The 11,683-nt window shown below is 35.3% G+C and overlaps 1 pseudogene; it reads left to right on the top strand.

The window, feature by feature from the left end:
- The first annotated feature begins 6,083 nt into the window (after window positions 1-6,083).
- On the top strand, window positions 6,084-10,005 carry LOC101716227 (selenocysteine insertion sequence-binding protein 2-like; annotated as a pseudogene).
- Window positions 10,006-11,683: the final 1,678 nt, after the last annotated feature.

Below are 11,683 nucleotides of genomic sequence, written 5' to 3'. Positions count from 1 at the left end.
CAAAAATACACACATTGATAATTAAACAAAATCAAGAAAAAGAATAATGATCAAAATGAGAATATCAAAAAAGAGATACTACATAAGACGGAAATTCTAAAGTTAAAGAATAAAATTCATTAGAAGTGTACGGCAGGAGGCTGGATAAAGCAAGAAAAAGAACCAGTAATCTTGAACATGACATTTAAAATTATCCAGTTTTAGGGACCAAAAGGCATAGTAATAATAATAATAATAATAATAACAACAATAACAATAATGTCTGAAGGATTTATTGGACAATACTAAGAAAATAAATATGTTCATTGTAGAAATAGAAAAAGGAGGAGGGATGAAGTAGGCAAAGGAGAAGGGGAAGGAGGAGAAGAAGAAAAAGGAGGAGGAGGACAAGGAGAAGAAGAGAGGAGTGACAAAGAATGGCTAGAAAAATTATTGAAATTCAAAAACCTCTTAAATATAAGAAAGGAAATAAACAAATTAAAAGTACAGCTACTATATCATCCAATAATCACACTTCTAAGTATATACCCAATAGAATTCAAATCAAGATTTTAAAGTAATATCTGCATTTCTATGTTCTTTAGAGCATTACTCACAGTAGTAATCAAGACATGGAAACTGTCATTAGCAGATAAATGAATATAAGTGTGATTTATACAGACAATGGAATATCACTCAGTCTTAAAACTAAGAAGTTCTGCCTATGTAACAAGATAAATGACCCTGGTACATCTGCTAAGAGAAATGTATCAGGCACAGAAGAACAAAAATTGAATGCCACATATATGAAGTGTTGAATATAGTCAAAATCATAGGGACAGAGTAAAGTGGTAGTTTTCAATAGGTATAAAGTTTCAGTTACAGAATATGAATAACTGATAGATATCTGCTGCAAAACATCATGCCTATAGTCAGTAACATTGAATTGGGCACTTAGATTTATAAAGGATAGATTTACTTAGAGGATACCATTATTACCTCAGTGATTTGAAAAATTCAAATTTGGGTCCTTTTACTGTTCTTTACTATTTTCCACATAAAAATATATTGAAGAAAACAAAAACAAACAAAACACAATAAAAAACAATGGTCTAGAATTTAAAGCATTAGTTGAAGTGTTTTTTGTTTTTTGTTTTTTGTTTTTAGCTGAAGATATTTTAATGAACATTACCAGCAAAAATATATGGTGCATTCACTATTGCCATATTCTGAGTGCCTAAATGTCTAAATCAAAACATTTAATTCCAATAACATATTCTGCTATTATTAGATGTTTATTTTTTCATAATATACAAACTATTATAAATCAGAGTTTTTGAGCTAAAATGATTTGTATATGTAGGTCTTCTTGTCTAGTTCTCTCATTGTGTAAGTGGGTAAACTGAGAGATATTAGTTTGATTAAAATTACAGTATAGGTATTGCTGAAATAAGGATAATCTGGGCTCTTTATCTTTTACATAAGCAAGAAAATGAATTTTGAAAATTGACAAGTCTGTATAAAGTTTCTGAGTGTGAAATGTTTCCTCTGTTTTTAATTTTCATTTATTCATTCCATAGTGTCTTATTCTGCTCTACTTAGTAGCTAGAAGATAAAAGAAAGACTTACTTAGGCTGGTAACTGTAAGAAGGAAAGTATTTAGAGATTATTACAACTCCTATTCAGAGGGACATTGTAGTCTCTATGTAGAATCTCTATTTTAAAACTCATCTTCAGCACTTTTGAACAAGAGGTTCACAAACTCCTGAATATATTTTGTGAGGGTTGGTCAGCACTGAAGCGATGCTTTTACTCAGTGTATACAAAGTGGGAGATTAAATAGATCAATTCCAGGCCTGGAGAATCAGGAAGTCCAGTATGTTAGCTAATATTAACTTTAGATGCTTTTAACAGAGGATTTAATCAGTAATAAGTAAAAGATGGTAGAATTCCATTTTCTTATTTCAGTGAAATAGGGAAAAGATTTCTATGTTAACAAGATGCAAAATCCTTCAAACCCACAAGAAAATTTGTCTTTATCAGAAGTAACGAATCTTTAACTATTATAACAGGAGGGAATAAAAGCAGAATATGCAGAAAATGTGAGTAACACAAGGAAGGAATGTTGGCACAATTCACATATTGTTCCTTTAATTTGTTTTTACACATTAGTTGTTCCTTTAATTTTTGAAAATGATTTTGAAAGTGAACCATGAAGCCTTGTTTGTCCATATGAAGAAAGAAGGACTTAGAATAGTGACTTAAGGGTTTTATAATAGTTTTCTGTCCCTAGTAGTTTATTCAGCCTATGTTGCTAAAAAATTTGGTGACTGGACTGATGGTGTATACATATAAGACTCAACATTTCCTTCTGTATGTGTGTTATGTTCAGAGATGATTCAAAGTTTAGTAAATGCATCTTTCCTTGTGTTCAGTACAAAAATATTTTCAGACTATGTGCTTCCCAAAAGCTGGAAATATAAAGAAAATGCTTATATGGACCTCCTAATTTGGTTTACATTTAGCATTAAGTCAATGGTCAAAAAGTAAAAGAATCAGATTTCTAATTGCCCCAGGGCACCATAATTTCTACCCAATAATGAGTTTCTGAGAATTTTTAAAACATTGTTTATACTGCTGCTCTCTTTCCTTTTAGCTTACACTGTACTGGACTAGTTATATATACTTTTTCTTTTTCTTTGCAGGCTGTGCCATTTATGTATCCTTGATTTTTTTTTTAAAGAAAACCAAGTAACTCTAGTAAGTAGCCATGAAATCCTTCCCAAAATGGAAAATGGATGTTTATATTTACTATTTTAGTACCAAGACCTTCCATGGTTGCATGTTTGGCACCTTTTAAATTTGCTTCTTTTCTTTTTTAGACTGTTAAGATATGATTTTAATTACTCAAGTCTGCTACTTAGTAAGAGTATCCTTGCCTCCTGAAAGAGTAACCATACATTTTCTACAGAGCTTCTCTTGTGAAAAAGTAAACTCTTGAAAAATCAGACTCAATATTAATTAAAATGCATATTTTTAAAAAGAATAGTCGGTACCCTACCCCAATGATGTATATGTATTTTCTTTACAAACTTATAGAAATACAAAGGAAGAGACACTGGAAATGTCAATAGAATGAAACACAGTCATAGAATAATCATCTCTCATTTCCACACAAATGCCTTGGGAAAACTAAGATGTTCACTTTTAAAGCAGGAAACATTGATCCACCAGACATGTCCTATAAAAAAAGACTATTTTTTTTCATCAAATGACTCATGTAAATTCAGTCATTTCATCTGATATATGTGAGTTACAGAGAATGACATTTGTGTGCTATAGTTCTAGTACATAAGATGAAAATCACAACACTTTCTTTGGTTTATTTGTCTGCAAAACGGAGCTAAATTTGTTCTTGAATGCAGTAAGATTTAATAGTAGCAATTTAGAAATGGTATATTCTGATTTTTTTTCTTTGATCTCTTATAAGTGAAACAGCTTTTCTAGTTCTAATCATTATGCAGTTACATATTGCTAAATTATGTGTATTCTATTGGAGATTCTATATATTGTTATACATCTGAAAATAGGCATATAACATGACATCTAAAGATTTGTGGCTGATGACTGTTCAAATGAAGATAATTCTACCATCATATAAAAAGATAGAGAATCATACTTAAATTTTGATAATATTTTAATCTGAATAGCAAAAGGGAAGAGGTCCAGCGCTCTGGGGAAAAGACAAAAAAGCTGAGATTTATATGTTCAAACAATGTATTATGCACATACATATAAGACAATGCACAGTGGCTCTGGAGGTGGCCACATTTTGAATGATGAATAGCCACATAATCCCTTAGACAAGTTTTCTATGTGACCTTATTAAGTATACTGTAGCATGTGTGATTTCTTATCAGCAGTTAACTTAGTTTTATTGATATAAAACAATGTCCTCAGTATCATCTTTATATTGTTATTTTTTAATCATCAGAATATAAGTTTCTCTTCCCACCTTTCCATGACTGGGTAAATGGAATAATTTTTGATATCATGACATGTAAAACTGTACTAATCAAAGTTAGAATCAAAGGAAAATGTACTTTTATTTAAATAATGTCTACTGCATTTCAAAATATGTTCATAAATAGAATTTTTGAAATTGAAGGATAATATAATATCAATAAGGGGAGTTTTATAAACTATTACAATAAGTGCCAACTTATTATAAAGTTTATTAAATTATTTAAAGGAAATAAATTTCCCATTCTTTGGCACTAAGATGGGACATATCATATTCTTATGTATTCATTTTAGTCACTTACTAAAATGGTCTCTTTTTTCTCCTTTTTGGATAACATATCAATTAACCCAACATATGTTCCAGTTTTTCTAAATCTTCTTTATACCACTTTTTACTTCTTTTCCTGTAGCATCTCTTCATACATCCACAGTCTCTGGAGACCTATACTGTTTAATCAAATAAAATCAGGCACCATCTATCAAGTGGAGAAGTTATTGTGCAACTGAACCTGCTGGATTTCATAAATATAAGTACTAAGCACTAAGTAGAAACAGGTGTAATGGACACTTTCTGTAGACAAGAAAATCAAGAACTTATTTTAGTTGTGGTAGAATAAAAACAAACTTATTTTATATTGAGCCAGATTTTGAGTGTTCTCATATTCAAAGAAGTCTCTTCCTTCCTAAAGACACAAAGGGAACAGAGATGAAGTAAGAACACTGATCCTAAAAAGACGGAAGTGATTCTAATTACGTAATGGAGATCATTAAGGGATAAGGGTGGAAATTTATGGAGTTACTAAATTCCTACTTATTTCCTCAAGTAAAAGAACACAATTTTATATGCTTTTCTGAATATTAGAAGGACAACATAGTAACTACTATGGTATGGAGCAAAATGTTGGTTAGAATGACTGATAGTACAGGAGCAAACATTTCTCCATAGAGGCCTTGTCCACGGGGTTATAATGCCAATATCTCTTAATTCTAGTCAAGAGAGTCCCTTTTTGTATTTGTTTTTATACTTTTAGAAAATAATAACTTTTGATTGAAAAAAAGACAACAGCATTTTTTACAAAGTTCCTTCTGTCCCATCATTGACAGTGAAACAATGTCACTATTAATGATGGCATTGCTTTACAGAATCCATATACTGAGTATTAGATGAAGGCTTCCCTTCAATACCTGCCCTTACAGTCATATCAAGAGCCATACAGATTGCTGTTTTATTTCACCCTACTCTGACAAAATGACTGCTTATTCTTTAATTTGCCTCTGCATTTCACCTTTCATATTTTGACACGTTATCTTTTCCCCAAGTAAGATTTGAGTCATTAATAAAGAAATAATCAATGGAACCACAAAGTTAATTCTGTCTCCTACCATGTGGTCTCATGTTCTATGAGCTACTATTCATCTGCTACATTTCGACCACTTTGTAATTTACTCAGAAAACTTTAAATCTAGAGATTCTTTTTCCATCATTAGATAGCCTTTCAGAGAATTTTCACAATTATAAGATACAATTGAGAAACCAGAATTTTATTTGTAACCTCTTTTAAATTTATAAATCAAGACAGGTATATTTACACTTGATAAATGAAGAATAATTTTTGAAATATTTTATACTTCTCTACTCACTGATGTTTTTTTATAAATTTTACTGCAAGTTATTTTCTCCATATCATTCTATCTTAGATACATTAGCAAAAAGATATTTCCTTTAAAACCTATTTTAGTGACTCTTCGGCTCAGTAGAAAAAAATCAATTAGGATATACTTAAATAATTTAGTATCAAAAATTACAATCAGTAGAACTAACATTTTCTTGATTATATTTCTAATAGAAAAGTGAAATGAAGATATATATTGGCACTTTTAACAGAATAAATCAATACAATTCAAAATCATTCTGCTTTACTTTCAAGTGCCTTTGTTACCAAAAAATCTATAGTGACTAATTTATGAACTCCTAGAACCATTTAATACCATTGTTTAACCTTTAAAATGTTTCATAATTGTGAATATCTCAGTGAGTGCTAAAATCTCAGGATTACTAACTTCCTTTCAAGTACTGGAACATGCGCAAACTGGCCCAGATCCATCTTAGTTCCACTGAATACACTTTCTCGTATGACCCTGTATATATGTTCATTATTTCTGCTATCATAAGCCCCAAATTATGTTTCCAAATGCTAAGTACAAGACTGGATTTCTTAACAGTTTAAATAGTTAGAATATATTTTAAAAGTGTATTTTCAGAACATTAAAAAATGTTAAATATAACCTCTACGGTAGAACTTACTTATTATGTCTTATTGAGCAAACATGTTTATGTTTCAAAGAACACACAAGAAATTGTGCCATTAGAGAATATTAAATGTGCCCAGATATAGGTAAATTGCCACATCTGAGGCAGGTGATGATTTTTTATGGTTCTTTTGCTAAGAAACTGGCTTAGTTTTACAGACATATGTAGTGCATACACATCTGTTTATGTGCAACTCTTGGAAATCAAAACATTAAAAAGCATTTGAACTTTTAATCACACATAGAATACAAGCTATATAAAATACCTTCTAAAGACAAGTGCATAGACTCAATGAGAAAAAAATAATGCATTTAAAATCATAAAATGACATATAATTGATGCCTTATTTTATGGGTTAATAATTTCCATAGGAATTAAGAGGCAACAGAGATAATTACAAAAAAGTAAAAAACTAAAAAATGGCAAAACAATATTTTCATTACTTTGTACCAGCAGATATTTAAAGGAGCAAACGAGAAAGTTAGGAAAGAGCTTCCTAGATTACACAAAAGGTCCAAATGAGCATGATTTGGAGATTTTTTTACATTTTGCCTAAAACATTTATACTCACATAGTGGTGATTTTAACCCCCAGGGAACATTTGTCAATCCTTACAGATATTTTTAATTATTAGGACAGATCTGCATGTATGATCATAAGAAAACCATAAGAGGCACTGGGGAATTTAACTTAGGTCTAGTGGATCAAATCCAGGGCAGCTGTTAAACTTCTACAGTGAACAAGATAGTTCCCTAACCACAAAGTATTATCTTCTCCATAATAGCAATAGTGCTAAGGCCGAAATATGAGAATCTGGCCAGTGAGGCTCTCTCTCATGTAAGAGGGTTAAAGCAAGCTCTCCTTGCATTTATCCGGGTGTGTAAGATTTTTAGATTCTAATGAAAATATATGATAATAAAAAGGTTTGTTCTAGACCTGTTATTTTGCATCAGTGAAACTTAATGAAGTCCAGGAACCACAAGTTGTCTGCTGGGCCAGCCCTAGGGCTTCAGCTTTGGAGGGGCCACGGGGGCCTAAGGGCAAGGGCCACAGGGGGGTGGTGTGGCCTCTGTAGGTGGCCTCAGCTCCTCGGCCAGGCTTGTCCCAGAGTTTCAGTCTGGTGCTAGTGAGACTGCTTGGCAGATTTGGGCAAGAACCTGTGATGGTCCCTAAGTGGCCTAGAAGCAGCATCCAGCTAGGGCTTGCCTGGTGGTGGTGGCCATGTGCCCAGGTTCCGTCCATGGTTAGAGCCAGCTGTAGTGTGATGCCACAGAAGCTGGCAACTGGCTGTCAAGGGCACCATCAAGTTATCAGCAGATGTGAAACGATTTGTCCCCAAGTTTGCTGGGCTCAATGTGGCATGGATAGCTTCTTCAGAAGTGTGTGTCTTCCCTAGCTGTGCAGCCACCTACTATCCATTTGTACAGAAACCACTAGTGACTAAACAGAAGATATATACAGAAGACATGGCCTTTAGAGCTTCAGCATTTCCACCTCAGTATTTATCTTTGGGGATCACTCTCCATCCATACACTTGCTCTCCATATACCTTTCAGTCTACCCAGAATGTGTGCTCAGTGCTTGCCTCTCAGTATGATCTTTTTTTTTTTTTTTTTTGGACCAGGGATCGAACTCTGGTCCTGTGCTTGCAAGGCAGGCAATGGAACCACTGAGCTAAATCCCTGGCCCTGCCTTTCAGGATGATTAGAGCCAACCCACTCATTACAGAGATTTTCAGACTGTGAAGCCCCAAAATGAACAGGTGTGTGCTCTTCCACAAAAAAGGAAAGCTCCATTTAAGATAAAAACCTGTGAAGAGAAAACATGATGAGCAAAAGTTTAAAAGGACTGATGGTACAATATCATCTAAGGTAAAGTCAGCTAGACGTGCCCACCATTGGTCCACTCATGGTGAGAACAGACTGAGGTCAGATGGTTACCATAAGCAAACAGACAGGAAATCCAGACCCACTGAAAAAAGTCACTTTACCTCCAAATCTTAGCTTGAATTTAGCAGGTTAGATTTTCCTGAATTGCGGGATCCAGGGAACAATACGTCAGGAATGCCGAAGCAGTACAGATGGGGACCTCTCTGGTTTAACTCCACCATTTCTCATGTAGGAGATGTAGAAAAACCAGTTGGAATGGTGTCAGGGGATGAGATAGTGATGAAAAGCAACCCAAATGAATATGTGACTGATAATGCTGCTTCCAGTTCCCCGTCATGTAAAAGAGAGTTATCTTGGACACTAATTGGTTATATTGTTCGTCAAATGTCTTCAGAATCCTTGCCAGCTCTAAAAACGTTACTTCTGCAATAAACCTAAAGATGGTAAAGATGGTAAAGTTGGTAAAGTTTCATTAGCAGATCCTAAAAATGTTAGTTTTTTATCTTCTGAAATTTTATCTTCAGAAACTTCCTACAAGGAAAAGAAATATGTTCATCCTACTAAAAAGTCCCAAACATCACAAGGTGGTGACCTTGAAAAAAATGAAGCCTCGAGGAAGAAAAAGTAAAAGAAAGAAAAGTCTAAATCAAAACATGAAATCCAAGTAGTCCTCCAGACCAGGTATGTTCTCAGTTGGAGCAGTGCCCGTCCTCTCCAACGAAGCCAGCTCAGAGAGAAGGGCAACTGCCTCAGTCAGGTGAAGACTCACCTCACTGATAAAGAAGGGGAAACAGAGGGAGGTTCCCGAGGCCAAGAAGCTCATCTTTCTGAAGAAGATTATTTTGAAAGAGTGAGAAGAGAGAAAGCAGCAGAGATTCTGAGAAAATGTTGTGAGCCCAGCTATGGTCAGTGATGAGGCACAAGATGAAGAGAGCAGTGCTAAGGAACAGGATGCCAACAATGCCCACAGTTTCAAGGGGAACAGAAGAATTGGCCTCCTCCACTCCAGCTGTTGAGGGACAATCAGAAGTGTCGCTTGGTGCAGACCTCCTGAAGGATGGCCAGGCCTTTCAACTTGCTCGCAACCAAGCCTGTTTCCACAAGATCCACAGCCGAAGATTACAGGATAACTGTGGCCAGATGCTCAGTAAGGAAGTGGATGTGTGTGTCATGGACCTTCTCAAGGAGCTGGTCCACTTCCAAGACTGTATGTACGGAAAGGATCCAGTCAAGGCTAAGACGAAATGCTGGCTTGTGCTGGGGCTGAGGGAAGTTCTCAAACACCTACAGCTCAAGAAGCTGACGTTTATTATCATTTCTCCCAACTGTGAGAAGATACACTCCAAAGGTGGGCTGGATGACACTCTGCTCACCACTATCGATTATGCCTGTGAACAGAACATTCCTGTTGTGTTTGCTCTAAATCGCAAGGCTCCGGGTGCAGTCTGAACAAAACAGTTCCTGTCAGGGTTGGGGGGATCATCAGCTACGATGGGGCAATGGGATGCAGGACCAGTTTCACAAGGTGGCTGAGCTAACTATGGCACCCCAGCAGGCGTACAAGACCATACTCGGAATGTGTGACAGGACCTGGCAGAGAAGCCCAGGCCTCAGATACATCCCAGCCCACCCTGAGAAGGTCCCAGCAGCTCTGTCTAGAACAGCCTCTTGGTCCCTTCCAGTGAAGAGGCCCACTACACTGAAATCTGGAGAAAGCACCTGAAAGCATACTATTGCTGCATCCTGGAGCTGGAAGAATCCCTGGAGGCCTCAGCCTCTCAGATGACAAACTTGAATTTATAAGGAGAGAGTTCTTTCCCATGCATCTGTGTATTGTGGGTAAGAAGGGGGCGGGGTGCTTGAAAAGACTTTGGGGATTTTTCTTCTCAGTTTTTCACTGACCTAATGTATTTTGCATGACTGTTGAATTTGGAAAGCCTGTTGATAAGAGCTTTGGCTCTGAGCACATTGTGGGTCTGGAGAACACTGCAAAATATAGTACTTGATCACTGTGGCTGCTAAGGAGGTTTCCTCTCCACTGGGCACAGCTGAGCCAAGGGAGTGCAGGCAGGGAGGCAGGCAGGCAGCTGGATCCTTCTTGCAGGGGCTGTGGCAAGGGGATGAGAGGAGCTGGGCCTCTCCAGTGATCCTGATGTTGGCCTAGAGGGCAGTGGGGAGGGGCCCTTTCTCAGGGGACGTAGCTCTTCACCTTAATGATGGGGAGGATTTGCTAAAATGAGCCTCCAAAGAAACATGGTTTATTAACCAGCAACTTTTGGGACATGAATTATTCCTTTTAGTCTGTAAGAAACAATGTATAGTGAAGTTCTAGATTTGTTTAGTATTCTTTTTTTTAAATGAACATATTCTGAACGTGATTTCTGTCATAGAAGCCAAGGGGCAGAGCTTACTTTCATATTTTCCCTGTAAGAAAGAGGGCTTATTTATTTTGAAAAAAGAGTAAAATTAATTAGAAAAAGAAACAATGAAATACGAAATAGCCAAAGCAGGTACCATAGTGACATTATTATCTATGCATTTATTTAGATCTTTAATTTCTGTTAGCAATATGCTATAATTTTCACTATCCAAATATTGTGTATATATATATATGTTTATCATAAACATTTTATAATTTTAATGCTATTGTAGATAAAATGTTTTTTAGATTTTTCAGTTTTGGATTCTTTATTTTTAGTGTATAGAAATATAACCAATTTTTCAATATTAATCTCAAGTGACTGAACTTGTTTATTAGTTCTAAGAGTTTTGGTAGACTACTTAGGATTTCCTGTGTAAAAATCATATAAGAGTGGAAAAACAATGTTTTATTTCTTTGCCAATTTGGATTCTATTTGTTTTTCCTGTGTAATAGCCCCAGTATAATAATACACCCCAGTATATTTTTAAATGGACATTATAAGAGTATCTTTGTCTTTTTGCTGTTCTTTAGGGAAAATATTCAGACTTCTACCATGAAGTATGACATTAATTATAGGGATTTCATGAATACTCCTTTTTTTTTTTTTGGTACCGGGGATCAAACTCAGGAACTTGCACGTGCGAGGCAGGCGGCGGAACCCCTGAGCTAAATCCCCAGCAATGAATACCCTATATCATTTGGAGAAAACGCCTTTCTAGTTTAACTTATTGAATTCTAAAACTCATGGATGTTACATTTAGTAAAATTATTTTTTGACTCTCTTGAGATGGTAGTATACTTTTTCATCTTTATTCTATGAATACAGCATATTGCATAGATTTTCAGTGTTAAATTAACTTTGCACTGCTATTACACGTTTCATTGAGGCATGATGTATAGTCAATGTTATATATGTTTAATCGTGTTTTTTCATTTGGAAAGCTTTCCCATATTTTACACAGCCATATCTCAAAGGCGAACAAAGACAGTGAGAGAGAGAGAAATACAAGAAGAGGAAGAGGAGGAAGAAGAAGGAGAAGAGGAGAAAGAGGAAGAGAG

This window comes from Heterocephalus glaber, unplaced genomic scaffold (genome assembly GCF_053883595.1).
Source record: "Heterocephalus glaber isolate CG9 unplaced genomic scaffold, H.glaber_assembly_v1.0 deba00001577, whole genome shotgun sequence".
Classification (NCBI taxonomy): domain Eukaryota; kingdom Metazoa; phylum Chordata; class Mammalia; order Rodentia; family Bathyergidae; genus Heterocephalus; species Heterocephalus glaber.
The sequence above is the reverse complement of the archived record's forward strand: the minus strand, read 5'-3'. Positions and strand labels throughout refer to the sequence as shown.